This window comes from Rhipicephalus microplus, chromosome 3, assembly GCF_043290135.1.
Source record: "Rhipicephalus microplus isolate Deutch F79 chromosome 3, USDA_Rmic, whole genome shotgun sequence".
Taxonomy (NCBI): Eukaryota; Metazoa; Arthropoda; class Arachnida; order Ixodida; family Ixodidae; genus Rhipicephalus; species Rhipicephalus microplus.
Genome location: NC_134702.1, coordinates 72,568,012 through 72,593,732, shown reverse-complemented (window position 1 = coordinate 72,593,732; position 25,721 = coordinate 72,568,012). Strand labels below are relative to the sequence as shown.

Below are 25,721 nucleotides of genomic sequence, written 5' to 3'. Positions count from 1 at the left end.
AGATTGCTCCGTTGAGCCGGATTCGAACCAGCGACCTACGGATGTCCACAGTTCGAACCTCTACAGTCCACCGTTCTACCAACTGAGCTATCGACAGAAGATAGCAGTACTACGGCACTGATTCATCCTTTATGCCGAAGGGATCGCAGGCAGTATTGAGGCTGACGAAATAATGAGAATCATGAAGCTGCATGACATTTATTTACCTTCTCATGCGTATTTACCCCCGATGCTAGTAACATGGCGACGTTTCTACAACCTTCCCAATCGTTTCGCATGTAAACTTTGGGTGCCAGCACACTTTGTGTCGCGTATGACATGTTTTATTCACTTTGTACGTTATGGTGCTGCACATATGGCATTAAATCACTGATAAAACATGAAGAAAATAAACAAAAAAGATTGCTCCGCTGAGCCAGATTCGAACCAGCGACCTACGGATGTCCGCAGTTCGAACCTCAACAGTCCACCGTTCTACCAACTGAGCTATCGACGGAAGATAGCAGTACTACGGCGCTAATTCATCCTTTATGCCGAAGGAATCGCAGGCAGTATAAAGGCTGACGATATAACGAGAACCATAAAGCTGCATGACATTTGCTTACCCACTCACGCGTATTTACCCCCGATGCTAGTAAAACTGCGACGTTTCTGCAACCTTCCCAATCGTCTCGCATATAAACTTTGGGTGCCAGCACACTTCGCGACGCGTATGACATGTTCTAATTCACTTGGTACATTATGGTGCTGCACATGTGGCAATCAATCACTAATTAAAACATAAAGATTAAAAAAAGCTTGCTCCGTCGAGCCGGATTCGAACCAGCGACCTACGGATGTCCGCAGTTCGAACCTCGACAGTCCACCGTTCTACCAACTGAGCTATCGACGGAAGATAGCAGTACTACGGCGCTGATTCATCCTTTATGCCGAAGGAATCGCAGGCAGTATAAAGGCTGACGAAATAACGAGAACCATGAAACTGCATGACATTTACTTACCCACTCACGCGTATTCACCCCCGATGCTAGTAAAATGGCGACGTTTCTGCAACCTTCCCAATCGTCTCGCATATAAACTTTGGGTGCCAGCACACTTTGTGACGCGTATGACATGTTCTAATTCACTTTATATATTATGGTGCTGCACTTGTGGCAATAAATCACTAAATAAAAAATAACCAATACAACAAAAAGCTTGCTCCGTCGAGCCGGATTCGAACCAGTGAGCTATGGACGTACGCAGTTAAAACCTATGCAGTCCACCTCTCTACCAACTGAGATATCGACGGCAGATGGCGGTACTACGGCGCTGATTCATCCTTTATGCCGAAGGAATCGCAGGCAGTATAGAGGCTGACGAAATAACGAGAACCATGAAGCTGCATGACATTTTGTTACCCACTCATGCGTATTTACCACCGATGTAAGTAAAATGGCGACGTTTCTGCAACCTTCCCAATCGTTTCGCATGTAAACTTTGGGTGCCAGCACACTTTATGTCGCGTATGACATGTTTTATTCACTTTGTACGTTATGGTGCTGCACATATGGCAATAAATCACTGATAAAACATGAAGAAAAAAACAAAAAAGATTGCTCCGCTGAGCCAGATTCGAACCAGCGACCTACGGATGTCCACAGTTCGAACCTCGACAGTCCACCGTTCTACCAACTGAGCTATCGACGGAAGATAGCAGTACTACGGCGCTGATTCATCCTTTATGCCGAAGGAATCGCAGGCAGTATAAAGGCTGACGATATAACGAGAACCATGAAGCTGCATGACATTTGCTTACCCACTCACGCGTATTTACCCCCGATGCTAGTAAAACTGCGACGTTTCTGCAACCTTCTCAATCGTCTCGCATATAAACTTTGGGTGCCAGCACACTTCGCGACGCGTATGACATGTTCTAATTCACTTGGTACATTATGGTGCTGCACATGTGGCAATAAATCGCTAATTAAAACATAAAGAATACCACAAAAAACCTCGCTCCGTCGAGCCGGATTCGAACCAGTGACCTATGGATGTACGCCGTTAAAACCTATACAGCCCACCGCTCTACCATCTGAGCTATCGACGGCAGATGGCGGTACTCTGGTGCTGATTTATACCTTATGCCGAAGGAATCACAGGCAGTATAAAAGCTGACGAAATAACGAGAACCATGAAGCTGCATGACATTTAATTACCTTCTCACGCGTATTTACCCCCGATGCTAGTAAAATGGCGACGTTTCTGCAACCTTCCCAATCGTCTCGCATATAAACTTTGGGTGCCAGCACACTTCGCGACGCGTATGACATGTTCTAATCCACTTGGTACATTATGGTGCTGCACATGTGGAAATAAATCACTAATTAAAACATAAAGAATAAAAAAGCTTGCTCCGTCGAGCCGGATTCGAACCAGCGACCTATGGATATCCGCAGTTGGAACCTTTACAGTCCACCGCTCTACCAACTGAGCTATCGATGGAAGATGGCGGTACCAAGGCGCTGATTCATTTTTTATGCCGAAGGGATCGCAGGCAGTATTGAGGCTGACGAAATAACGAGAACCATGAAGCTGCAGGACATTTATTTACCTTCTCACGCGTATTTACCCCCGATGATAGTAAAATGGCGACGTTTCTACAACCTTCCCAATCGTCTCGAATATAAACTTTGGGTGCCAGCACACTTTGTGTCGCGTATGACATGTTTCATTCACTTTGTACGCTATGGTGCTGCACATGTGGCAATAAAAAAACAGATACAACATGAAGAAAAAAAAAGATTGCTCCGTTGAGCCGGATTCGAACCAGCGACCTACGGATGTCCGCAGTTCGAACCTCTAAAGTCCAACGTTCTATCAACTGAGCTATCGACGGAAGATAGCAGTACTACGGCACTGATTCATCCTTTATGCCGAAGGGATCGCAGGCAGTATTGAGGCTGACGAAATAATGAGAATCATGAAGCTGCATGACATTTATTTACCTTCTCACGCGTATTTACCCCCGATGCTAGTAAAATGGCGACGTTTCTACAACCTTCCCAATCGTTTCGCATGTAAACTTTGGGTGCCAGCACACTTTGTGTCGCGTATGACATGTTTTATTCACTTTGTACGTTATGGTGCTGCACATATGGCAATAAATCACTGATAAAACATGAAGAAAAAAACAAAAAAGATTGCTCCGCTGAGCCAGATTCGAACCAGCGACCTACGGATGTCCGCAGTTCGAACCTCGATAGTCCACCGTTCTACCAACTGAGCTATCGACGGAAGATAGCAGTACTACGGCGCTGATTCATCCTTTATGCCGAAGGAATCGCAGGCAGTATAAAGGCTGACGATATAACGAGAACCATGAAGCTGCATGACATTTGCTTACCCACTCACGCGTATTTACCCCCGATGCTAGTAAAACTGCGACGTTTCTGCAACCTTCCCAATCGTCTCGCATATAAACTTTGGGTGCCAGCACACTTCGCGACGCGTGTGACATGTTCTAATCAACTTGGTACATTATGGTGCTGCACATGTGGAAACCAATCACTAATTAAAACATAAAGAATAAAAAAAGTTTGCTCCGTTTAGCCGGATTCGAACCAGCGACCTATGGAGGTCCGCAGTTGGAAGCTCTACAGTCCACCGCTCTACCAACTGAGCTATCGACGGAAGATGGCGGTGCCAAGGCGCTGATTCATCCTTTATGCCGAAGGGATCGCAGGCAGTATTGAGGCTGACGAAATAACGAGAACCATGAAGCTGCATGACATTTAATTACCTTCTCACGCGTATTTACCCCCGATGCTAGTAAAATGGCGACGTTTCTGCAACCTTCCCAATCGTCTCGCATATAAACTTTGGGTGCCAGCACACTTCGCGACGCGTATGACATGTTCTAATCCACTTGGTACATTATGGTGCTGCACATGTGGAAATAAATCACTATATAAAACATAAAGAATAAAGAAGTTTGCTCCGTCGAGCCGGATTCGAACCAGCGACCTATGGATGTCCGCAGTTGGAAGCTCTACAGTCCACCGCTCTACCAACTGAGCTATCGACGGATTTTTTTTCTTTATTAACTGAGCTATCGACGGAAGATGGCGGTGCCAAGGCGCTGATTCATCCTTTATGCCGAAGGGATCGCAGGCAGTATTGAGGCTGACGAAATAACGAGAACCATGAAGCTGCATGACATTTATTTACCTTCTCACGCGTATTTACCCCCGATGCTAGAAAAATGGCGACGTTTCTACAACCTTCCCAATCGTTTCGCATGTAAACTTTGGGTGCCAGCACACTTTGTGTCGCATATGACATGTTTTATTCACTTTGTACATTATGGTGCTGCACATGTGGCAATAAATCACTAATTAAAACATAAAGAATAAAAAAGCTTGCTCCGTCGAGCCGGATTCGAACCAGCGACCTACGGATATCCGCAGTTGGAACCTCTACAGTCCACCGCTCTACCAACTGAGCGATCGACGGAAGATGGCGGTACCAAGGCGCTGATTCATTTTTATGCCGAAGGGATCGCAGGCAGTATTGAGGCTTACGAAATAACGAGAACCATGAAGCTTCATGACATTTACTTACCCACTCACACGTATTTACCCCCGATGCTAGTAAAACTGCGACGTTTCTGCAACCTTCCCAATCGTCTCGCATATAAACTTTGGGTGCCAGCACACTTTGTGTCGCGTATGACATGTTTCATTCACTTTGTACGCTATGGTGCTGCACATGTGGCAATAAAAATACTGATACAACATGAAGAAAAAAAAAGATTGCTCCGTTGAGCCGGATTCGAACCAGCGACCTACGGATGTCCGCAGTTCGAACCTCGACAGTCCACCGTTCTACCAACTGAGCTATCGACGGAAGATAGCAGTACTACGGCGCTGATTCATCCTTTATGCCGAAGGAATCGCAGGCAGTATAAAGGCTGACGAAATAACGAGAACCATGAAGCTGCATGACATTTACTTACCCACTCACGCGTATTCACCCCCGATGCTAGTAAAATGGCGACGTTTCTGCAACCTTCCCAATCGTCTCGCATATAAACTTTGGGTGCCAGCACACTTTGTGACGCGTATGACATGTTCTAATTCACTTTATATATTATGGTGCTGCACTTGTGGCAATAAATCACTAAATAAAAAATAACCAATACAACAAAAAGCTTGCTCCGTCTAGCCGGATTCGAACCAGCGAGCTATGGATGTACGCAGTTAAAACCTATGCAGTCCACCGCTCTACCAACTGAGATATCGACGGCAGATGGCGGTACTACGGCGCTGATTCATCCTTTATGCCGAAGGAATCGCAGGCAGTATAGAGGCTGACGAAATAACGAGAACCATGAAGCTGCATGACATTTTGTTACCCACTCATGCGTATTTACCACCGATGTAAGTAAAATGGCGACGTTTCTGCAACCTTCCCAATCGTTTCGCATGTAAACTTTGGGTGCCAGCACACTTTGTGTAGCGTATGAGATGTTTCATTCACTTTGTACGCTATGGTGCTGCACATGTGGCAATAAAAATACTGATAAAACATGAAGAAAAAAACAAAAAAGATTGCTCCGTTGAGCCGGATTCGAACCAGCGACCTACGGATGTCCACAGTTCGAACCTCGACTGTCCACCGTTCTACCAACTGAGCTATCGACGGAAGATAGCAGTACTACGGCGCTGATTCATCCTTTATGCCGAAGGAATCGCAGGCAGTATAAAGGCTGACGATATAACGAGAACCATGAAGCTGCATGACATTTGCTTACCCACTCACGCGTATTTACCCCCGATGCTAGTAAAACTGCGACGTTTCTGCAACCTTCTCAATCGTCTCGCATATAAACTTTGGGTGCCAGCACACTTCGCGACGCGTATGACATGTTCTAATTCACTTGGTACATTATGGTGCTGCACATGTGGCAATAAGTCGCTAATTAAAACATAAAGAATACCACAAAAAACCTTGCTCCGTCGAGCCGGATTCGAACCAGTGACCTATGGATGTACGCCGTTAAAACCTATACAGCCCACCGCTCTACCATCTGAGCTATCGACGGCAGATGGCGGTGCTCTGGTGCTGATTTATACCTTATGCCGAAGGAATCACAGGCAGTATAAAAGCTGACGAAATAACGAGAACCATGAAGCTGCATGACATTTAATTACCTTCTCACGCGTATTTACCCCCGATGCTAGTAAAATGGCGACGTTTCTGCAACCTTCCCAATCGTCTCGCATATAAACTTTGGGTGCCAGCACACTTCGCGACGCGTATGACATGTTCTAATCAACTTGGTACATTATGGTGCTGCACATGTGGAAACCAATCACTAATTAAAACATAAAGAATAAAAAAAGTTTGCTCCGTTTAGCCGGATTCGAACCAGCGACCTATGGAGGTCCGCAGTTGGAAGCTCTACAGTCCACCGCTCTACCAACTGAGCTATCGACGGAAGATGGCGGTGCCAAGGCGCTGATTCATCCTTTATGCCGAAGGGATCGCAGGCAGTATTGAGGCTGACGAAATAACGAGAACCATGAAGCTGCATGACATTTAATTACCTTCTCACGCGTATTTACCCCCGATGTTAGTAAAATGGCGACGTTTCTGCAACCTTCCCAATCGTCTCGCATAAAAACTTTGGGTGCCAGCACACTTCGCGACGCGTATGACATGTTCTAATCCACTTGGTACATTATGGTGCTGCACATGTGGAAATAAATCACTATATAAAACATAAAGAATAAAGAAGTTTGCTCCGTCGAGCCGGATTCGAACCAGCGACCTATGGATGTCCGCAGTTGGAAGCTCTACAGTCCACCGCTCTACCAACTGAGCTATCGACGGATTTTTTTTCTTTATTAACTGAGCTATCGACGGAAGATGGCGGTGCCAAGGCGCTGATTCATCCTTTATGCCGAAGGGATCGCAGGCAGTATTGAGGCTGACGAAATAACGAGAACCATGAAGCTGCATGACATTTATTTACCTTCTCACGCGTATTTACCCCCGATGCTAGAAAAATGGCGACGTTTCTGCAACCTTCCCAATCGTCTCGCATATAAACTTTGGGTGCCAGCACACTTTGTGTCGCGTATGACATGTTTCATTCACTTTGTACGCTATGGTGCTGCACATGTGGCAATAAAAATACTGATACAACATGAAGAAAAAAAAAGATTGCTCCGTTGAGCCGGATTCGAACCAGCGACCTACGGATGTCCGCAGTTCGAACCTCGACAGTCCACCGTTCTACCAACTGAGCTATCGACGGAAGATAGCAGTACTACGGCGCTGATTCATCCTTTATGCCGAAGGGATCGCAGGCAGTATTGAGGCTTACGAAATAACGAGAACCATGAAGCTTCATGACATTTACTTACCCACTCACACGTATTTACCCCCGATGCTAGTAAAACTGCGACGTTTCTGCAACCTTCCCAATCGTCTCGCATATAAACTTTGGGTGCCAGCACACTTCGCGACGCGTATGACATGTTCTAATTCACTTGGTACATTATGGTGCTGCACATGTGGCAATAAATCACTAATTAAAACATAAAGATTAAAAAAAGCTTGCTCCGTCGAGCCGGATTCGAACCAGCGACCTACGGATGTCCGCAGTTCGAACCTCGACAGTCCACCGTTCTACCAACTGAGCTATCGACGGAAGATAGCAGTACTACGGCGCTGATTCATCCTTTATGCCGAAGGAATCGCAGGCAGTATAAAGGCTGACGAAATAACGAGAACCATGAAGCTGCATGACATTTACTTACCCACTCACGCGTATTCACCCCCGATGCTAGTAAAATGGCGACGTTTCTGCAACCTTCCCAATCGTCTCGCATATAAACTTTGGGTGCCAGCACACTTTGTGACGCGTATGACATGTTCTAATTCACTTTATATATTATGGTGCTGCACTTGTGGCAATAAATCACTAAATAAAAAATAACCAATACAACAAAAAGCTTGCTCCGTCGAGCCGGATTCGAACCAGCGAGCTATGGATGTACGCAGTTAAAACCTATGCAGTCCACCGCTCTACCAACTGAGATATCGACGGCAGATGGCGGTACTACGGCGCTGATTCATCCTTTATGCCGAAGGAATCGCAGGCAGTATAGAGGCTGACGAAATAACGAGAACCATGAAGCTGCATGACATTTTGTTACCCACTCATGCGTATTTACCACCGATGTAAGTAAAATGGCGACGTTTCTGCAACCTTCCCAATCGTTTCGCATGTAAACTTTGGGTGCCAGCACACTTTGTGTAGCGTATGAGATGTTTCATTCACTTTGTACGCTATGGTGCTGCACATGTGGCAATAAAAATACTGATAAAACATGAAGAAAAAAACAAAAAAGATTGCTCCGTTGAGCCGGATTCGAACCAGCGACCTACGGATGTCCACAGTTCGAACCTCGACAGTCCACCGTTCTACCAACTGAGCTATCGACGGAAGATAGCAGTACTACGGCGCTGATTCATCCTTTATGCCGAAGGAATCGCAGGCAGTATAAAGGCTGACGATATAACGAGAACCATGAAGCTGCATGACATTTGCTTACCCACTCACGCGTATTTACCCCCGATGCTAGTAAAACTGCGACGTTTCTGCAACCTTCTCAATCGTCTCGCATATAAACTTTGGGTGCCAGCACACTTCGCGACGCGTATGACATGTTCTAATTCACTTGGTACATTATGGTGCTGCACATGTGGCAATAAATCGCTAATTAAAACATAAAGAATACCACAAAAAACCTTGCTCCGTCGAGCCGGATTCGAACCAGTGACCTATGGATGTACGCCGTTAAAACCTATACAGCCCACCGCTCTACCATCTGAGCTATCGACGGCAGATGGCGGTGCTCTGGTGCTGATTTATACCTTATGCCGAAGGAATCACAGGCAGTATAAAAGCTGACGAAATAACGAGATCCATGAAGCTGCATGACATTTAATTACCTTCTCACGCGTATTTACCCCCGATGCTAGTAAAATGGCGACGTTTCTGCAACCTTCCCAATCGTCTCGCATATAAACTTTGGGTGCCAGCACACTTCGCGACGCGTATGACATGTTCTAATCAACTTGGTGCATTATGGTGCTGCACATGTGGAAACCAATCACTAATTAAAACATAAAGAATAAAAAAAGTTTGCTCCGTTTAGCCGGATTCGAACCAGCGACCTATGGAGGTCCGCAGTTGGAAGCTCTACAGTCCACCGCTCTACCAACTGAGCTATCGACGGAAGATGGCGGTGCCAAGGCGCTGATTCATCCTTTATGCCGAAGGGATCGCAGGCAGTATTGAGGCTGACGAAATAACGAGAACCATGAAGCTGCATGACATTTAATTACCTTCTCACGCGTAATTACCCCCGATGTTAGTAAAATGGCGACGTTTCTGCAACCTTCCCAATCGTCTCGCATATAAACTTTGGGTGCCAGCACACTTCGCGACGCGTATGACATGTTCTAATCCACTTGGTACATTATGGTGCTGCACATGTGGAAATAAATCACTATATAAAACATAAAGAATAAAGAAGTTTGCTCCGTCGAGCCGGATTCGAACCAGCGACCTATGGATGTCCGCAGTTGGAAGCTCTACAGTCCACCGCTCTACCAACTGAGCTATCGACGGATTTTTTTTCTTTATTAACTGAGCTATCGACGGAAGATGGCGGTGCCAAGGCGCTGATTCATCCTTTATGCCGAAGGGATCGCAGGCAGTATTGAGGCTGACGAAATAACGAGAACCATGAAGCTGCATGACATTTATTTACCTTCTCACGCGTATTTACCCCCGATGCTAGAAAAATGGCGACTTTTCTACAACCTTCCCAATCGTTTCGCATGTAAACTTTGGGTGCCAGCACACTTTGTGTCGCATATGACATGTTTTATTCACTTTGTACATTATGGTGCTGCACATGTGGCAATAAATCACTAAATAAAACATAAAGAATAAAAAAGCTTGCTCCGTCGAGCCGGATTCGAACCAGCGACCTACGGATATCCGCAGTTGGAACCTCTACAGTCCACCGCTCTACCAACTGAGCTATCGACGGAAGATGGCGGTACCAAGGCGCTGATTCATTTTTATGCCGAAGGGATCGCAGGCAGTATTGAGGCTTACGAAATAACGAGAACCATGAAGCTTCAAGACATTTACTTACCCACTCACACGTATTTACCCCCGATGCTAGTAAAACTGCGACGTTTCTGCAACCTTCCCAATCGTCTCGCATATAAACTTTGGGTGCCAGCACACTTTGTGTCGCGTGTGACATGTTTCATTCACTTTGTACGCTATGGTGCTGCACATGTGGCAATAAAAATACTGATACAACATGAAGAAAAAAAAAATTGCTCCGTTGAGCCGGATTCGAACCAGCGACCTACGGATGTCCGCAGTTCGAACCTCTACAGTCCACCGTTCTATCAACTGAGCTATCGACGGAAGATAGCAGTACTACGGCACTGATTCATCCTTTATACCCGAAGGAATCGCAGGCAGTATAAAGGCTGACGATATAACGAGAACCATGAAGCTGCATGACATTTGCTTACCCACTCACGCGTATTTACCCCCGATGCTAGTAAAACTGCGACGTTTCTGCAACCTTCCTAATCGTCTCGCATATAAACTTTGGGTGCCAGCACACTTCGCGACGCGTATGACATGTTCTAATTCACTTGGTACATTATGGTGCTGCACATGTGGCAATAAATCGCTAATTAAAACATAAAGAATACCACAAAAAACCTTGCTCCGTCGAGCCGGATTCGAACCAGTGACCTATGGATGTACGCCGTTAAAACCTATACAGCCCACCGCTCTACCATCTGAGCTATCGACGGCAGATGGCGGTACTCTGGTGCTGATTTATCGTTTATCCCGAAGGAATCGCAGGCAGTATAAAAGCTGACGAAATAACGAGAACCATGAAGCTGCATGACACTTACTTACCCACTCACGCGTATTTACCCCCGATGCTAGTAAAACTGCGACGTTTCTGCAACCTTCGCAATCGTCTCGCATATAAACTTTGGGTGCCAGCACACTTCGCGACGCGTATGACATGTTCTAATCAACTTGGTACATTATGGTGCTGCACATGTGGAAACCAATCACTAATTTAAACATAAAGAATAAAAAGAGTTTGCTCCGTGTTGCCGGATTCGAACCAGCGACCTATGGATGTCCGTAGTTGGAAGCTCTACAGTCCACCGCTCTACCAACTGAGCTATCGACGGAAGATGGCGGTGCCAAGGCGCTGATTCATCCTTTATGCCAAAGGGATCGCAGGCAGTATTGAGGCTGACGAAATAACGAGAACCATGAAGCTGCATGACATTTATTTACCTTCTCACGCGTATTTACCCCCGATGCTAGTAAAATGGCGACGTTTCTGCAACCTTCCCAATCGTCTCGCATATAAACTTTGGGTGCCAGCACACTTCGCGACGCGTATGACATGTTCTAATCCACTTGGTACATTATGGTGCTGCACATGTGGAAATAAATCACTAATTAAAACATAAAGAATAAAAAAGTTTGCTCCGTCGAGCCGGATTCGAACCAGCGACCTATGGATAGCCGCAGTTGGAACCTCTACAGTCCACCGCTCTACCAACTGAGCTATCGACGGAAGATGGCGGTACCAAGGCGCTGATTCATTTTTTATGCCGAAGGGATCGCAGGCAGTATTGAGGCTTACGAAATAACGAGAACCATGAAGCTTCAAGACATTTACTTACCCACTCACGCGTATTTACCCCCGATTCTAGTAAAACTACGACGTTTCTGCAACCTTCCCAATCGTCTCGCATATAAACTTTGGGTGCCAGCACACTTCGCGACGCGTATGACATGTTCTAATCCACTTGGTACATTATGGTGCTGCGCATGTGGAAATAAATCACTAATTAAAACATAAAGAATAAAAAAGTTTGCTCCGTCGAGCCGGATTCGAACCAGCGACCTATGGATGTCCGCAGTTGGCAGCTCTACAGTTCACCGCTCTACCAACTGAGCTATCGACGGAAGATTGCGGTGCCAAGGCGCTGATTCATCCTTTATGCCGAAGGGATCGCAGGCAGTATTGAGGCTGACGAAATAACGAGAACCATGAAGCTGCATGACATTTATTTACCTTCTCACGCGTATTTAACCCCGATGCTAGTAAAATGGCGACGTTTCTACAGCCTTCCTAATCGTCTCGCATATAAACTTTGGGTGCCAGCACACTTTGTGACGCGTATGACATGTTCTAATTCACTTTATACATTATGGTGCTGCACTCGTAGCAATAAATCACTAAATAAAACATAAACAATACAACAAAAAGCTTGCTCCGTCGAGCCGGATTCGAACCAGCGAGCTATGGATGTACGCAGTTAAAACCTATGCAGTCCACCGCTCTACCAACTGAGATATCGACGGCAAATGGTGGTACTACGGCGCTGATTCATCCTTTATGCCGAAGGAATCGCTGGCAGTATAGAGGCTGACGAAATAACGAGAACCATGAAGCTGCATGACATTTTGTTACCCACTCATGCGTATTTACCACCGATGTAAGTAAAATGGCGACGTTTCTGCAACCTTCCCAATCGTTTCGCATGTAAACTTTGGGTGCCAGCACACTTTGTGTCGCGTATGACATGTTTTATTCACTTTGTACGCTATGGTGCTGCACATGTGGCAATAAAAATACTGATAAAACATGAAGAAAAAAACAAAAAAGATTGCTCCGTTGAGCCGGATTCGAACCAGCGACCTACGAATGTCCGCAGTTCGAACCACTACAGTCCACCGTTCTACCAACTGAGCTATCGACGGAAGATAGCAGTACTACGGCACTGATTCATCCTTTATGCCGAAGGGATCGCAGGCAGTATTGAGGCTGACGAAATAATGAGAATCGTGAAGCTGCATGACATTTATTTACCTTCTCACGCGTATTTACCCCCGATGCTAGTAAAACTGCGACGTTTCTGCAACCTTCTCAATCGTCTCGCATATAAACTTTGGGTGCCAGCACACTTCGCGACGCGTATGACATGTTCTAATTCACTTGGTACATTATGGTGCTGCACATGTGGCAATAAATCGCTAATTAAAACATAAAGAATACCACAAAAAACCTTGCTCCGTCGAGCCGGATTCGAACCAGTGACCTATGGATGTACGCCGTTAAAACCTATACAGCCCACCGCTCTACCATCTGAGCTATCGACGGCAGATGGCGGTGCTCTGGTGCTGATTTATACCTTATGCCGAAGGAATCACAGGCAGTATAAAAGCTGACGAAATAACGAGATCCATGAAGCTGCATGACATTTAATTACCTTCTCACGCGTATTTACCCCCGATGCTAGTAAAATGGCGACGTTTCTGCAACCTTCCCAATCGTCTCGCATATAAACTTTGGGTGCCAGCACACTTCGCGACGCGTATGACATGTTCTAATCAACTTGGTGCATTATGGTGCTGCACATGTGGAAACCAATCACTAATTAAAACATAAAGAATAAAAAAAGTTTGCTCTGTTTAGCCGGATTCGAACCAGCGACCTATGGAGGTCCGCAGTTGGAAGCTCTACAGTCCACCGCTCTACCAACTGAGCTATCGACGGAAGATGGCGGTGCCAAGGCGCTGATTCATCCTTTATGCCGAAGGGATCGCAGGCAGTATTGAGGCTGACGAAATAACGAGAACCATGAAGCTGCATGACATTTAATTACCTTCTCACGCGTAATTACCCCCGATGTTAGTAAAATGGCGACGTTTCTGCAACCTTCCCAATCGTCTCGCATATAAACTTTGGGTGCCAGCACACTTCGCGACGCGTATGACATGTTCTAATCCACTTGGTACATTATGGTGCTGCACATGTGGAAATAAATCACTATATAAAACATAAAGAATAAAGAAGTTTGCTCCGTCGAGCCGGATTCGAACCAGCGACCTATGGATGTCCGCAGTTGGAAGCTCTACAGTCCACCGCTCTACCAACTGAGCTATCGACGGATTTTTTTTCTTTATTAACTGAGCTATCGACGGAAGATGGCGGTGCCAAGGCGCTGATTCATCCTTTATGCCGAAGGGATCGCAGGCAGTATTGAGGCTGACGAAATAACGAGAACCATGAAGCTGCATGACATTTATTTACCTTCTCACGCGTATTTACCCCCGATGCTAGAAAAATGGCGACTTTTCTACAACCTTCCCAATCGTTTCGCATGTAAACTTTGGGTGCCAGCACACTTTGTGTCGCATATGACATGTTTTATTCACTTTGTACATTATGGTGCTGCACATGTGGCAATAAATCACTAAATAAAACATAAAGAATAAAAAAGCTTGCTCCGTCGAGCCGGATTCGAACCAGCGACCTACGGATATCCGCAGTTGGAACCTCTACAGTCCACCGCTCTACCAACTGAGCTATCGACGGAAGATGGCGGTACCAAGGCGCTGATTCATTTTTATGCCGAAGGGATCGCAGGCAGTATTGAGGCTTACGAAATAACGAGAACCATGAAGCTTCAAGACATTTACTTACCCACTCACACGTATTTACCCCCGATGCTAGTAAAACTGCGACGTTTCTGCAACCTTCCCAATCGTCTCGCATATAAACTTTGGGTGCCAGCACACTTTGTGTCGCGTGTGACATGTTTCATTCACTTTGTACGCTATGGTGCTGCACATGTGGCAATAAAAATACTGATACAACATGAAGAAAAAAAAAATTGCTCCGTTGAGCCGGATTCGAACCAGCGACCTACGGATGTCCGCAGTTCGAACCTCTACAGTCCACCGTTCTATCAACTGAGCTATCGACGGAAGATAGCAGTACTACGGCACTGATTCATCCTTTATGCCGAAGGAATCGCAGGCAGTATAAAGGCTGACGATATAACGAGAACCATGAAGCTGCATGACATTTGCTTACCCACTCACGCGTATTTACCCCCGATGCTAGTAAAACTGCGACGTTTCTGCAACCTTCCTAATCGTCTCGCATATAAACTTTGGGTGCCAGCACACTTCGCGACGCGTATGACATGTTCTAATTCACTTGGTACATTATGGTGCTGCACATGTGGCAATAAATCGCTAATTAAAACATAAAGAATACCACAAAAAACCTTGCTCCGTCGAGCCGGATTCGAACCAGTGACCTATGGATGTACGCCGTTAAAACCTATACAGCCCACCGCTCTACCATCTGAGCTATCGACGGCAGATGGCGGTACTCTGGTGCTGATTTATCGTTTATCCCGAAGGAATCGCAGGCAGTATAAAAGCTGACGAAATAACGAGAACCATGAAGCTGCATGACACTTACTTACCCACTCACGCGTATTTACCCCCGATGCTAGTAAAACTGCGACGTTTCTGCAACCTTCGCAATCGTCTCGCATATAAACTTTGGGTGCCAGCACACTTCGCGACGCGTATGACATGTTCTAATCAACTTGGTACATTATGGTGCTGCACATGTGGAAACCAATCACTAATTTAAACATAAAGAATAAAAAGAGTTTGCTCCGTGTTGCCGGATTCGAACCAGCGACCTATGGATGTCCGTAGTTGGAAGCTCTACAGTCCACCGCTCTACCAACTGAGCTATCGACGGAAGATGGCGGTGCCAAGGCGCTGATTCATCCTTTATGCCAAAGGGATCGCAGGCAGTATTGAGGCTGACGAAATAACGAGAACCATGAAGCTGCATGACATTTATTTACCTTCTCACGCGTATTTACCCCCGATGCTAGTAAAATGGCGACGTTTCTGCAACCTTCCCAATCGTCTCGCATATAAACTTTGGGTGCCAGCACACTTCGCGACGCGTATGACATGTTCTAATCCACTTGGTACATTATGGTGCTGCACATGTGGAAATAAATCACTAATTAAAACATAAAGAATAAAAAAGTTTGCTCCGTCGAGCCGGATTCGAACCAGCGACCTATGGATAGCCGCAGTTGGAACCTCTACAGTCCACCGCTCTACCAACTGAGCTATCGACGGAAGATGGCGGTACCAAGGCGCTGATTCATTTTTTATGCCGAAGGGATCGCAGGCAGTATTGAGGCTTACGAAATAACGAGAACCATGAAGCTTCAAGACATTTACTTACCCACTCACGCGTATTTACCCCCGATTCTAGTAAAACTACGACGTTTCTGCAACCTTCCCAATCGTCTCGCATATAAACTTTGGGTGCCAGCACACTTCGCGACGCGTATGACATGTTCTAATCCACTTGGTACATTATGGTGCTGCGCATGTGGAAATAAATCACTAATTAAAACATAAAGAATAAAAAAGTTTGCTCCGTCGAGCCGGATTCGAACCAGCGACCTATGGATGTCCGCAGTTGGCAGCTCTACAGTTCACCGCTCTACCAACTGAGCTATCGACGGAAGATTGCGGTGCCAAGGCGCTGATTCATCCTTTATGCCGAAGGGATCGCAGGCAGTATTGAGGCTGACGAAATAACGAGAACCATGAAGCTGCATGACATTTATTTACCTTCTCACGCGTATTTAACCCCGATGCTAGTAAAATGGCGACGTTTCTACAGCCTTCCTAATCGTCTCGCATATAAACTTTGGGTGCCAGCACACTTTGTGACGCGTATGACATGTTCTAATTCACTTTATACATTATGGTGCTGCACTCGTAGCAATAAATCACTAAATAAAACATAAACAATACAACAAAAAGCTTGCTCCGTCGAGCCGGATTCGAACCAGCGAGCTATGGATGTACGCAGTTAAAACCTATGCAGTCCACCGCTCTACCAACTGAGATATCGACGGCAAATGGTGGTACTACGGCGCTGATTCATCCTTTATGCCGAAGGAATCGCTGGCAGTATAGAGGCTGACGAAATAACGAGAACCATGAAGCTGCATGACATTTTGTTACCCACTCATGCGTATTTACCACCGATGTAAGTAAAATGGCGACGTTTCTGCAACCTTCCCAATCGTTTCGCATGTAAACTTTGGGTGCCAGCACACTTTGTGTCGCGTATGACATGTTTTATTCACTTTGTACGCTATGGTGCTGCACATGTGGCAATAAAAATACTGATAAAACATGAAGAAAAAAACAAAAAAGATTGCTCCGTTGAGCCGGATTCGAACCAGCGACCTACGAATGTCCGCAGTTCGAACCACTACAGTCCACCGTTCTACCAACTGAGCTATCGACGGAAGATAGCAGTACTACGGCACTGATTCATCCTTTATGCCGAAGGGATCGCAGGCAGTATTGAGGCTGACGAAATAATGAGAATCGTGAAGCTGCATGACATTTATTTACCTTCTCACGCGTATTTACCCCCGATGCTAGTAAAACTGCGACGTTTCTGCAACCTTCTCAATCGTCTCGCATATAAACTTTGGGTGCCAGCACACTTCGCGACGCGTATGACATGTTCTAATTCACTTGGTACATTATGGTGCTGCACATGTGGCAATAAATCGCTAATTAAAACATAAAGAATACCACAAAAAACCTTGCTCCGTCGAGCCGGATTCGAACCAGTGACCTATGGATGTACGCCGTTAAAACCTATACAGCCCACCGCTCTACCATCTGAGCTATCGACGGCAGATGGCGGTGCTCTGGTGCTGATTTATACCTTATGCCGAAGGAATCACAGGCAGTATAAAAGCTGACGAAATAACGAGATCCATGAAGCTGCATGACATTTAATTACCTTCTCACGCGTATTTACCCCCGATGCTAGTAAAATGGCGACGTTTCTGCAACCTTCCCAATCGTCTCGCATATAAACTTTGGGTGCCAGCACACTTCGCGACGCGTATGACATGTTCTAATCAACTTGGTGCATTATGGTGCTGCACATGTGGAAACCAATCACTAATTAAAACATAAAGAATAAAAAAAGTTTGCTCTGTTTAGCCGGATTCGAACCAGCGACCTATGGAGGTCCGCAGTTGGAAGCTCTACAGTCCACCGCTCTACCAACTGAGCTATCGACGGAAGATGGCGGTGCCAAGGCGCTGATTCATCCTTTATGCCGAAGGGATCGCAGGCAGTATTGAGGCTGACGAAATAACGAGAACCATGAAGCTGCATGACATTTAATTACCTTCTCACGCGTAATTACCCCCGATGTTAGTAAAATGGCGACGTTTCTGCAACCTTCCCAATCGTCTCGCATATAAACTTTGGGTGCCAGCACACTTCGCGACGCGTATGACATGTTCTAATCCACTTGGTACATTATGGTGCTGCACATGTGGAAATAAATCACTATATAAAACATAAAGAATAAAGAAGTTTGCTCCGTCGAGCCGGATTCGAACCAGCGACCTATGGATGTCCGCAGTTGGAAGCTCTACAGTCCACCGCTCTACCAACTGAGCTATCGACGGATTTTTTTTCTTTATTAACTGAGCTATCGACGGAAGATGGCGGTGCCAAGGCGCTGATTCATCCTTTATGCCGAAGGGATCGCAGGCAGTATTGAGGCTGACGAAATAACGAGAACCATGAAGCTGCATGACATTTATTTACCTTCTCACGCGTATTTACCCCCGATGCTAGAAAAATGGCGACTTTTCTACAACCTTCCCAATCGTTTCGCATGTAAACTTTGGGTGCCAGCACACTTTGTGTCGCATATGACATGTTTTATTCACTTTGTACATTATGGTGCTGCACATGTGGCAATAAATCACTAAATAAAACATAAAGAATAAAAAAGCTTGCTCCGTCGAGCCGGATTCGAACCAGCGACCTACGGATATCCGCAGTTGGAACCTCTACAGTCCACCGCTCTACCAACTGAGCTATCGACGGAAGATGGCGGTACCAAGGCGCTGATTCATTTTTATGCCGAAGGGATCGCAGGCAGTATTGAGGCTTACGAAATAACGAGAACCATGAAGCTTCAAGACATTTACTTACCCACTCACACGTATTTACCCCCGATGCTAGTAAAACTGCGACGTTTCTGCAACCTTCCCAATCGTCTCGCATATAAACTTTGGGTGCCAGCACACTTTGTGTCGCGTGTGACATGTTTCATTCACTTTGTACGCTATGGTGCTGCACATGTGGCAATAAAAATACTGATACAACATGAAGAAAAAAAAAATTGCTCCGTTGAGCCGGATTCGAACCAGCGACCTACGGATGTCCGCAGTTCGAACCTCTACAGTCCACCGTTCTATCAACTGAGCTATCGACGGAAGATAGCAGTACTACGGCACTGATTCATCCTTTATGCCGAAGGAATCGCAGGCAGTATAAAGGCTGACGATATAACGAGAACCATGAAGCTGCATGACATTTGCTTACCCACTCACGCGTATTTACCCCCGATGCTAGTAAAACTGCGACGTTTCTGCAACCTTCCTAATCGTCTCGCATATAAACTTTGGGTGCCAGCACACTTCGCGACGCGTATGACATGTTCTAATTCACTTGGTACATTATGGTGCTGCACATGTGGCAATAAATCGCTAATTAAAACATAAAGAATACCACAAAAAACCTTGCTCCGTCGAGCCGGATTCGAACCAGTGACCTATGGATGTACGCCGTTAAAACCTATACAGCCCACCGCTCTACCATCTGAGCTATCGACGGCAGATGGCGGTACTCTGGTGCTGATTTATCGTTTATCCCGAAGGAATCGCAGGCAGTATAAAAGCTGACGAAATAACGAGAACCATGAAGCTGCATGACACTTACTTACCCACTCACGCGTATTTACCCCCGATGCTAGTAAAACTGCGACGTTTCTGCAACCTTCGCAATCGTCTCGCATATAAACTTTGGGTGCCAGCACACTTCGCGACGCGTATGACATGTTCTAATCAACTTGGTACATTATGGTGCTGCACATGTGGAAACCAATCACTAATTTAAACATAAAGAATAAAAAGAGTTTGCTCCGTGTTGCCGGATTCGAACCAGCGACCTATGGATGTCCGTAGTTGGAAGCTCTACAGTCCACCGCTCTACCAACTGAGCTATCGACGGAAGATGGCGGTGCCAAGGCGCTGATTCATCCTTTATGCCAAAGGGATCGCAGGCAGTATTGAGGCTGACGAAATAACGAGAACCATGAAGCTGCATGACATTTATTTACCTTCTCACGCGTATTTACCCCCGATGCTAGTAAAATGGCGACGTTTCTGCAACCTTCCCAATCGTCTCGCATATAAACTTTGGGTGCCAGCACACTTCGCGACGCGTATGACATGTTCTAATCCACTTGGTACATTATGGTGCTGCACATGTGGAAATAAATCACTAATTAAAACATAAAGAATAAAAAAGTTTGCTCCGTCGAGCCGGATTCGAACCAGCGACCTATGGATAGCCGCAGTTGGAACCTCTACAGTCCACCGCTCTACCAACTGAGCTATCGACGGAAGATGGCGGTACCAAGGCGCTGATTCATTTTTTATGCCGAAGGGATCGCAGGCAGTATTGAGGCTTACGAAATAACGAGAACCATGAAGCTTCAAGACATTTACTTACCCACTCACGCGTATTTACCCCCGATTCTAGTAAAACTACGACGTTTCTGCAACCTTCCCAATCGTCTCGCATATAAACTTTGGGTGCCAGCACACTTCGCGACGCGTATGACATGTTCTAATCCACTTGGTACATTATGGTGCTGCGCATGTGGAAATAAATCACTAATTAAAACATAAAGAATAAAAAAGTTTGCTCCGTCGAGCCGGATTCGAACCAGCGACCTATGGATGTCCGCAGTTGGCAGCTCTACAGTTCACCGCTCTACCAACTGAGCTATCGACGGAAGATTGCGGTGCCAAGGCGCTGATTCATCCTTTATGCCGAAGGGATCGCAGGCAGTATTGAGGCTGACGAAATAACGAGAACCATGAAGCTGCATGACATTTATTTACCTTCTCACGCGTATTTAACCCCGATGCTAGTAAAATGGCGACGTTTCTACAGCCTTCCTAATCGTCTCGCATATAAACTTTGGGTGCCAGCACACTTTGTGACGCGTATGACATGTTCTAATTCACTTTATACATTATGGTGCTGCACTCGTAGCAATAAATCACTAAATAAAACATAAACAATACAACAAAAAGCTTGCTCCGTCGAGCCGGATTCGAACCAGCGAGCTATGGATGTACGCAGTTAAAACCTATGCAGTCCACCGCTCTACCAACTGAGATATCGACGGCAAATGGTGGTACTACGGCGCTGATTCATCCTTTATGCCGAAGGAATCGCTGGCAGTATAGAGGCTGACGAAATAACGAGAACCATGAAGCTGCATGACATTTTGTTACCCACTCATGCGTATTTACCACCGATGTAAGTAAAATGGCGACGTTTCTGCAACCTTCCCAATCGTTTCGCATGTAAACTTTGGGTGCCAGCACACTTTGTGTCGCGTATGACATGTTTTATTCACTTTGTACGCTATGGTGCTGCACATGTGGCAATAAAAATACTGATAAAACATGAAGAAAAAAACAAAAAAGATTGCTCCGTTGAGCCGGATTCGAACCAGCGACCTACGAATGTCCGCAGTTCGAACCACTACAGTCCACCGTTCTACCAACTGAGCTATCGACGGAAGATAGCAGTACTACGGCACTGATTCATCCTTTATGCCGAAGGGATCGCAGGCAGTATTGAGGCTGACGAAATAATGAGAATCGTGAAGCTGCATGACATTTATTTACCTTCTCACGCGTATTTACCCCCGATGCTAGTAAAATGGCGACGTTTCTACAACCTTCCCAATCGTTTCGCATGTAAACTTTGGGTGCCAGCACACTTTGTGTCGCGTATGACATGTTTTATTCACTTTGTACGTTATGGTGCTGCGCATATGGCAATAAATCACTGAAAAAACATGAAGAAAAAAAACAAAAAAGATTGCTCCGCTGAGCCAGATTCGAACCAGCGACCTACGGATGTCCGCAGTTCGAACCTCGACAGTCCACCGTTCTACCAACTGAGCTATTGACGGAAGATGGCCGTACTACGGCGCTGATTCATCCTTTATGCCGAAGGGATCGCAGGCAGTATTGAGGCTGACGAAATAACGAGAACCATGAAGCTGCATGAAATTTAATTACCTTCTCACGCGTATTTACCCCCGATGCTAGTAAAATGGCGACGTTTCTACAACCTTCCCAATCGTTTCGCATGTAAACTTTGGGTGCCAGCACACTTTGTGTCGCATATGACATGTTTTATTCACTTTGTACATTATGGTGCTGCACATGTGGCAATAAATCACTAATTAAAACATAAAGAATAAAAAAGCTTGCTCCGTCGAGCCGGATTCGAACCAGCGACCAATGGATATCCGCAGTTGGAACCTCTACAGTCCATCTCTCTACCAACTGAGCTATCGACGGAAGATGGCGGTACCAAGGCGCTGATTCATCCTTTATGCCGAAGCGATCGCAGGCAGTATTGAGGCTTACGAAATAACGAGAACCATGAAGCTGCATGACATTTACTTACCCACTCACGCGTATTTACCCCCGATGCTAGTAAAACTGCGACGTTTCTGCAACCTTCCCAATCGTCTCGCATATAAACTTTGGGTGCCAGCACACTTCGCGACGCGTATGACATGTTCTAATCCACTTGGTACATTATGGTGCTGCACATGTGGAAATAAATCACTAATTAAAACATAATGAATAAAAAAGCTTGCTCCGTCGAGCCGGATTCAAACCAGCGACCTATGGATAGCCGCAGTTGGAACCTCTACAGTCCACCGCTCTACCAACTGAGCTATCGACGGAAGAAGCCGGTACCAAGGCGCTGATTCATTTTTTATGCCGAAGGGATCGCAGGCAGTATTGAGGCTTACGAAATAACGAGAACCATGAAGCTTCAAGACATTTACTTACCCACTCACGCGTATTTACCCCCGATGCTAGTAAAACTGCGACGTTTCTGCAACCTTCCCAATCGTCTCGCATATAAACTTTGGGTGCCAGCACACTTCGCGACGCGTATGACATGTTCTAATCCACTTGGTACATTATGGTGCTGCACATGTGGAAATAAATCACTAATTAAAACATAAAGAATAAAAAAGTTTGCTCCGTCGAGCCGGATTCGAACCAGCGACCTATGGATGTGCGCAGTTGGAAGCTCTACAGTCCACCGCTCTACCAACTGAGCTATCGACGGAAGATTGCGGTGCCAAGGCGCTGATTCATCCTTTATGCCGAAGGGATCGCAGGCAGTATTGAGGCTGACGAAATAACGAGAACCAAGAAGCTGCATGACATTTAATTACCTTCTCACGCATATTTACCCCCGATGCTAGTAAAACGGTAACGTTTCTTCAACCTTCTCAATCGTCTCGCTTATAAACTTTGGGTGCCAGCACACTTTTTGACGCGTATGACATGTTTTAGTTCACTTTATACATTATGGTGCTGCACATGTGGCAATAAATCACTAATTAAAACATAAAGAATACCACAAAAAACCTTGCTCCGTCGAGCCGGATTAGAACCAGCGACCTATGGATGTACGCCGTTAAAACCTATACAGCCCACCGCTCTACCATCTGAGCTATCGACGGCAGATGGCGGTACTCTGGTGCTGATTTATCCTTTATGCCGAAGGAATCACAGGCAGTATAAAAGCTGACGAAATAACGAGAACCATGAAGCTGCATGACATTTACTTACCCACTCACGCGTATTTACCCCCGATGCTAGTAAAACTGCGACGTTTCTGCAACCTTCCCAATCGTCTCGCATATAAACTTTGGGTGCCAGCACACTTCGCGACGCGTATGACATGTTCTAATCCACTTGGTACTTTATGGTGCTGCACATGTGGAAATAAATCACTAATTAAAACATAAAGAATAAAAAAGTTTGCTCCGTCGAGCCGGATTCAAACCAGCGACCTATGGATGTCCGCAGTTGGAAGCTCTACAGTCCACCGCTCTACCAACTGAGCTATCGACGGAAGATTGCGGTGCCAAGGCGCTGATTCATCCTTTATGCCAAGGAGATCGCAGGCAGTATTGATGCTGACGAAATAACGAGAACCATGAAGCTGCATGACATTTAATTACCTTCTCACGCGTATTTACCCCCGATGCTAGTAAAATGGCGACGTTTCTACAGCCTTCCCAATCGTCTCGCATATGAACTTTGGGTGCCAGCACACTTTGTGACGCGTATGACATGTTCTAATTCACTTTATACATTATGGTGCTGCACTTGTGGCAATAAATCACTAAATAAAACATAAACAATACAACAAAAAGCTTGCTCCGTCGAGCCGGATTTGAACCAGCGAGCTATGGTTGTACGCAGTTAAAACCTATGCAGTCCACCGCTCTACCAACTGAGATATCGACGGCAGATGGCGGTACTACGGCGCTGATTCATCCTTTATGCCGAAGGAATCGCAGGCAGTATAGAGGCTGACGAAATAACGAGAACCATGAAGCTGCATGACATTTTTTTACCCACGCATGCGTATTTACCACCGATGTAAGTAAAATGGCGACGTTTCTGCAACCTTCCCAATCGTCTCGCATATAAAGTTTGGGTGCCAGCGCACTTGGCGTCGCGTATAACATGTTCTAATTAACTTTGTATAATATGGTGCTGCACATGTGGCAATAAATCACTAATTAAAACATAAAGACTATAACAAAGAGATTCCTCCGTTGAGCCGCATTAGAACCAGCGACCTATGGATATCCGCAGTTTGAACCTCTACAGTCCACCGCTCTACCAACTGAGCTATCGACGGAAGATGGCGGTACCAAGGCGCTGATTCATCCTTTATGCCGAAGGGATCGCAGGCAGTATTGAGGCTGACGAAATAACGAGAACCATGAAGCTGCATGACATTTAATTACCTTCTCACGCATATTTACCCCCAATGCTAGAATAATGGCGACGTTTCTACAAACTTCCCAATCATCTCGCATATAAACTTTGGGCGCCAGCACACTTTGTGTCGCGTATGACATGTTTTATTCACTTTGTACATTATGGTGCTGCTCATGTCGCAATAAATCACAAACTAAAACATAAAGAATAAAAAAGCTTGCTCCGTCGAGCCGGATTCGAACCAGCGACCTATGGATATCCGCAGTTGGAACCTCTACAGTCCACCGCTCTACCAACTGAGCTATCGACGGAAGATGGCGGTACAAAGGCGCTGATTCAGCCTTTATGCCGAAGGGATCGCAGGCAGTATTGAGGCTGACGAAATAACGAGAACCATGAAGCTGCATGACATTTGCTTACCCACTCACGCGCATTTACCCCCGATGCTAGTAAAACTGCGACGTTTCTGCAACCTCCCCAATCGTCTCGCATATAAACTTTGGGTGCCAGCACACTTCGCGACGCGTATGACATGTTCTAATTCACTTGGTACAATATGGTGCTGCACATGTGGCAATGAATCACTAATTAAAACATAAAGAATGAAAAAGCTTGCTCCGTCGAGCCGGATTCGAACCAGCGACCTAAGAATGTCCGCAGTTGGAACCTCTACAGTCGACCGCTCTACCAACTGAGCTATCGACGGAAGATGGCGGTACCAAAGCGCTGATTCATCCTTTATGCCGAAGGAATCGCAGGCAGTATAAAGGCTGACGATATAA

General features: G+C 45.8%; 1 protein-coding gene and 50 non-coding genes across 51 annotated transcripts in view; all 51 read right to left on the bottom strand.

Moving 5' to 3' along the window:
* LOC142803787 (uncharacterized) overlaps nt 1-25,721 on the bottom strand; it is a 373,950-nt gene that overhangs the window by 227,412 nt on the left and 120,817 nt on the right. The gene's annotated exons all lie outside the window — the stretch shown is intronic.
* Nucleotides 803-892, bottom strand: TRNAD-GUC (transfer RNA aspartic acid (anticodon GUC)). The gene is given in 2 exon segments: nt 803-838; nt 856-892. It is a non-coding gene; the product is annotated as a tRNA-Asp (tRNA).
* On the bottom strand, nt 2,000-2,089 carry TRNAY-GUA (transfer RNA tyrosine (anticodon GUA)). The gene is given in 2 exon segments: nt 2,000-2,035; nt 2,053-2,089. It is a non-coding gene; the product is annotated as a tRNA-Tyr (tRNA).
* TRNAY-GUA (transfer RNA tyrosine (anticodon GUA)) lies at nt 2,395-2,484 on the bottom strand. The gene is given in 2 exon segments: nt 2,395-2,430; nt 2,448-2,484. It is a non-coding gene; the product is annotated as a tRNA-Tyr (tRNA).
* Nucleotides 3,583-3,672, bottom strand: TRNAY-GUA (transfer RNA tyrosine (anticodon GUA)). The gene is given in 2 exon segments: nt 3,583-3,618; nt 3,636-3,672. It is a non-coding gene; the product is annotated as a tRNA-Tyr (tRNA).
* Nucleotides 3,978-4,067, bottom strand: TRNAY-GUA (transfer RNA tyrosine (anticodon GUA)). The gene is given in 2 exon segments: nt 3,978-4,013; nt 4,031-4,067. It is a non-coding gene; the product is annotated as a tRNA-Tyr (tRNA).
* On the bottom strand, nt 4,405-4,494 carry TRNAY-GUA (transfer RNA tyrosine (anticodon GUA)). Its single transcript is given in 2 exon segments — nt 4,405-4,440; nt 4,458-4,494. It is a non-coding gene; the product is annotated as a tRNA-Tyr (tRNA).
* Nucleotides 4,798-4,887, bottom strand: TRNAD-GUC (transfer RNA aspartic acid (anticodon GUC)). The gene is given in 2 exon segments: nt 4,798-4,833; nt 4,851-4,887. It is a non-coding gene; the product is annotated as a tRNA-Asp (tRNA).
* TRNAY-GUA (transfer RNA tyrosine (anticodon GUA)) lies at nt 5,996-6,085 on the bottom strand. Its single transcript is given in 2 exon segments — nt 5,996-6,031; nt 6,049-6,085. It is a non-coding gene; the product is annotated as a tRNA-Tyr (tRNA).
* TRNAY-GUA (transfer RNA tyrosine (anticodon GUA)) lies at nt 6,392-6,481 on the bottom strand. The gene is given in 2 exon segments: nt 6,392-6,427; nt 6,445-6,481. It is a non-coding gene; the product is annotated as a tRNA-Tyr (tRNA).
* Nucleotides 6,787-6,876, bottom strand: TRNAY-GUA (transfer RNA tyrosine (anticodon GUA)). The gene is given in 2 exon segments: nt 6,787-6,822; nt 6,840-6,876. It is a non-coding gene; the product is annotated as a tRNA-Tyr (tRNA).
* TRNAD-GUC (transfer RNA aspartic acid (anticodon GUC)) lies at nt 7,214-7,303 on the bottom strand. The gene is given in 2 exon segments: nt 7,214-7,249; nt 7,267-7,303. It is a non-coding gene; the product is annotated as a tRNA-Asp (tRNA).
* TRNAD-GUC (transfer RNA aspartic acid (anticodon GUC)) lies at nt 7,610-7,699 on the bottom strand. The gene is given in 2 exon segments: nt 7,610-7,645; nt 7,663-7,699. It is a non-coding gene; the product is annotated as a tRNA-Asp (tRNA).
* TRNAC-GCA (transfer RNA cysteine (anticodon GCA)) lies at nt 8,009-8,098 on the bottom strand. The gene is given in 2 exon segments: nt 8,009-8,044; nt 8,062-8,098. It is a non-coding gene; the product is annotated as a tRNA-Cys (tRNA).
* Nucleotides 8,408-8,497, bottom strand: TRNAD-GUC (transfer RNA aspartic acid (anticodon GUC)). Its single transcript is given in 2 exon segments — nt 8,408-8,443; nt 8,461-8,497. It is a non-coding gene; the product is annotated as a tRNA-Asp (tRNA).
* On the bottom strand, nt 8,808-8,897 carry TRNAY-GUA (transfer RNA tyrosine (anticodon GUA)). Its single transcript is given in 2 exon segments — nt 8,808-8,843; nt 8,861-8,897. It is a non-coding gene; the product is annotated as a tRNA-Tyr (tRNA).
* Nucleotides 9,204-9,293, bottom strand: TRNAY-GUA (transfer RNA tyrosine (anticodon GUA)). The gene is given in 2 exon segments: nt 9,204-9,239; nt 9,257-9,293. It is a non-coding gene; the product is annotated as a tRNA-Tyr (tRNA).
* On the bottom strand, nt 9,599-9,688 carry TRNAY-GUA (transfer RNA tyrosine (anticodon GUA)). The gene is given in 2 exon segments: nt 9,599-9,634; nt 9,652-9,688. It is a non-coding gene; the product is annotated as a tRNA-Tyr (tRNA).
* TRNAY-GUA (transfer RNA tyrosine (anticodon GUA)) lies at nt 10,026-10,115 on the bottom strand. The gene is given in 2 exon segments: nt 10,026-10,061; nt 10,079-10,115. It is a non-coding gene; the product is annotated as a tRNA-Tyr (tRNA).
* TRNAY-GUA (transfer RNA tyrosine (anticodon GUA)) lies at nt 10,819-10,908 on the bottom strand. The gene is given in 2 exon segments: nt 10,819-10,854; nt 10,872-10,908. It is a non-coding gene; the product is annotated as a tRNA-Tyr (tRNA).
* TRNAY-GUA (transfer RNA tyrosine (anticodon GUA)) lies at nt 11,214-11,305 on the bottom strand. The gene is given in 2 exon segments: nt 11,214-11,250; nt 11,268-11,305. It is a non-coding gene; the product is annotated as a tRNA-Tyr (tRNA).
* On the bottom strand, nt 11,610-11,699 carry TRNAY-GUA (transfer RNA tyrosine (anticodon GUA)). The gene is given in 2 exon segments: nt 11,610-11,645; nt 11,663-11,699. It is a non-coding gene; the product is annotated as a tRNA-Tyr (tRNA).
* Nucleotides 12,005-12,094, bottom strand: TRNAY-GUA (transfer RNA tyrosine (anticodon GUA)). The gene is given in 2 exon segments: nt 12,005-12,040; nt 12,058-12,094. It is a non-coding gene; the product is annotated as a tRNA-Tyr (tRNA).
* TRNAC-GCA (transfer RNA cysteine (anticodon GCA)) lies at nt 12,404-12,493 on the bottom strand. Its single transcript is given in 2 exon segments — nt 12,404-12,439; nt 12,457-12,493. It is a non-coding gene; the product is annotated as a tRNA-Cys (tRNA).
* On the bottom strand, nt 12,803-12,892 carry TRNAY-GUA (transfer RNA tyrosine (anticodon GUA)). Its single transcript is given in 2 exon segments — nt 12,803-12,838; nt 12,856-12,892. It is a non-coding gene; the product is annotated as a tRNA-Tyr (tRNA).
* Nucleotides 13,203-13,292, bottom strand: TRNAY-GUA (transfer RNA tyrosine (anticodon GUA)). Its single transcript is given in 2 exon segments — nt 13,203-13,238; nt 13,256-13,292. It is a non-coding gene; the product is annotated as a tRNA-Tyr (tRNA).
* TRNAY-GUA (transfer RNA tyrosine (anticodon GUA)) lies at nt 13,601-13,683 on the bottom strand. Its single transcript is given in 2 exon segments — nt 13,601-13,634; nt 13,652-13,683. It is a non-coding gene; the product is annotated as a tRNA-Tyr (tRNA).
* On the bottom strand, nt 13,994-14,083 carry TRNAY-GUA (transfer RNA tyrosine (anticodon GUA)). Its single transcript is given in 2 exon segments — nt 13,994-14,029; nt 14,047-14,083. It is a non-coding gene; the product is annotated as a tRNA-Tyr (tRNA).
* Nucleotides 14,421-14,510, bottom strand: TRNAY-GUA (transfer RNA tyrosine (anticodon GUA)). Its single transcript is given in 2 exon segments — nt 14,421-14,456; nt 14,474-14,510. It is a non-coding gene; the product is annotated as a tRNA-Tyr (tRNA).
* TRNAY-GUA (transfer RNA tyrosine (anticodon GUA)) lies at nt 15,213-15,302 on the bottom strand. Its single transcript is given in 2 exon segments — nt 15,213-15,248; nt 15,266-15,302. It is a non-coding gene; the product is annotated as a tRNA-Tyr (tRNA).
* On the bottom strand, nt 15,608-15,699 carry TRNAY-GUA (transfer RNA tyrosine (anticodon GUA)). The gene is given in 2 exon segments: nt 15,608-15,644; nt 15,662-15,699. It is a non-coding gene; the product is annotated as a tRNA-Tyr (tRNA).
* On the bottom strand, nt 16,004-16,093 carry TRNAY-GUA (transfer RNA tyrosine (anticodon GUA)). The gene is given in 2 exon segments: nt 16,004-16,039; nt 16,057-16,093. It is a non-coding gene; the product is annotated as a tRNA-Tyr (tRNA).
* Nucleotides 16,399-16,488, bottom strand: TRNAY-GUA (transfer RNA tyrosine (anticodon GUA)). The gene is given in 2 exon segments: nt 16,399-16,434; nt 16,452-16,488. It is a non-coding gene; the product is annotated as a tRNA-Tyr (tRNA).
* On the bottom strand, nt 16,798-16,887 carry TRNAC-GCA (transfer RNA cysteine (anticodon GCA)). The gene is given in 2 exon segments: nt 16,798-16,833; nt 16,851-16,887. It is a non-coding gene; the product is annotated as a tRNA-Cys (tRNA).
* TRNAY-GUA (transfer RNA tyrosine (anticodon GUA)) lies at nt 17,197-17,286 on the bottom strand. The gene is given in 2 exon segments: nt 17,197-17,232; nt 17,250-17,286. It is a non-coding gene; the product is annotated as a tRNA-Tyr (tRNA).
* Nucleotides 17,597-17,686, bottom strand: TRNAY-GUA (transfer RNA tyrosine (anticodon GUA)). Its single transcript is given in 2 exon segments — nt 17,597-17,632; nt 17,650-17,686. It is a non-coding gene; the product is annotated as a tRNA-Tyr (tRNA).
* TRNAY-GUA (transfer RNA tyrosine (anticodon GUA)) lies at nt 17,995-18,077 on the bottom strand. The gene is given in 2 exon segments: nt 17,995-18,028; nt 18,046-18,077. It is a non-coding gene; the product is annotated as a tRNA-Tyr (tRNA).
* Nucleotides 18,388-18,477, bottom strand: TRNAY-GUA (transfer RNA tyrosine (anticodon GUA)). The gene is given in 2 exon segments: nt 18,388-18,423; nt 18,441-18,477. It is a non-coding gene; the product is annotated as a tRNA-Tyr (tRNA).
* TRNAY-GUA (transfer RNA tyrosine (anticodon GUA)) lies at nt 18,815-18,904 on the bottom strand. Its single transcript is given in 2 exon segments — nt 18,815-18,850; nt 18,868-18,904. It is a non-coding gene; the product is annotated as a tRNA-Tyr (tRNA).
* On the bottom strand, nt 19,607-19,696 carry TRNAY-GUA (transfer RNA tyrosine (anticodon GUA)). The gene is given in 2 exon segments: nt 19,607-19,642; nt 19,660-19,696. It is a non-coding gene; the product is annotated as a tRNA-Tyr (tRNA).
* On the bottom strand, nt 20,002-20,093 carry TRNAY-GUA (transfer RNA tyrosine (anticodon GUA)). The gene is given in 2 exon segments: nt 20,002-20,038; nt 20,056-20,093. It is a non-coding gene; the product is annotated as a tRNA-Tyr (tRNA).
* On the bottom strand, nt 20,398-20,487 carry TRNAY-GUA (transfer RNA tyrosine (anticodon GUA)). The gene is given in 2 exon segments: nt 20,398-20,433; nt 20,451-20,487. It is a non-coding gene; the product is annotated as a tRNA-Tyr (tRNA).
* Nucleotides 20,793-20,882, bottom strand: TRNAY-GUA (transfer RNA tyrosine (anticodon GUA)). Its single transcript is given in 2 exon segments — nt 20,793-20,828; nt 20,846-20,882. It is a non-coding gene; the product is annotated as a tRNA-Tyr (tRNA).
* On the bottom strand, nt 21,192-21,281 carry TRNAC-GCA (transfer RNA cysteine (anticodon GCA)). The gene is given in 2 exon segments: nt 21,192-21,227; nt 21,245-21,281. It is a non-coding gene; the product is annotated as a tRNA-Cys (tRNA).
* TRNAY-GUA (transfer RNA tyrosine (anticodon GUA)) lies at nt 21,591-21,680 on the bottom strand. The gene is given in 2 exon segments: nt 21,591-21,626; nt 21,644-21,680. It is a non-coding gene; the product is annotated as a tRNA-Tyr (tRNA).
* Nucleotides 22,384-22,473, bottom strand: TRNAY-GUA (transfer RNA tyrosine (anticodon GUA)). Its single transcript is given in 2 exon segments — nt 22,384-22,419; nt 22,437-22,473. It is a non-coding gene; the product is annotated as a tRNA-Tyr (tRNA).
* On the bottom strand, nt 22,779-22,868 carry TRNAY-GUA (transfer RNA tyrosine (anticodon GUA)). Its single transcript is given in 2 exon segments — nt 22,779-22,814; nt 22,832-22,868. It is a non-coding gene; the product is annotated as a tRNA-Tyr (tRNA).
* Nucleotides 23,174-23,263, bottom strand: TRNAY-GUA (transfer RNA tyrosine (anticodon GUA)). The gene is given in 2 exon segments: nt 23,174-23,209; nt 23,227-23,263. It is a non-coding gene; the product is annotated as a tRNA-Tyr (tRNA).
* On the bottom strand, nt 23,969-24,058 carry TRNAY-GUA (transfer RNA tyrosine (anticodon GUA)). The gene is given in 2 exon segments: nt 23,969-24,004; nt 24,022-24,058. It is a non-coding gene; the product is annotated as a tRNA-Tyr (tRNA).
* TRNAY-GUA (transfer RNA tyrosine (anticodon GUA)) lies at nt 25,161-25,250 on the bottom strand. The gene is given in 2 exon segments: nt 25,161-25,196; nt 25,214-25,250. It is a non-coding gene; the product is annotated as a tRNA-Tyr (tRNA).
* Nucleotides 25,556-25,645, bottom strand: TRNAY-GUA (transfer RNA tyrosine (anticodon GUA)). The gene is given in 2 exon segments: nt 25,556-25,591; nt 25,609-25,645. It is a non-coding gene; the product is annotated as a tRNA-Tyr (tRNA).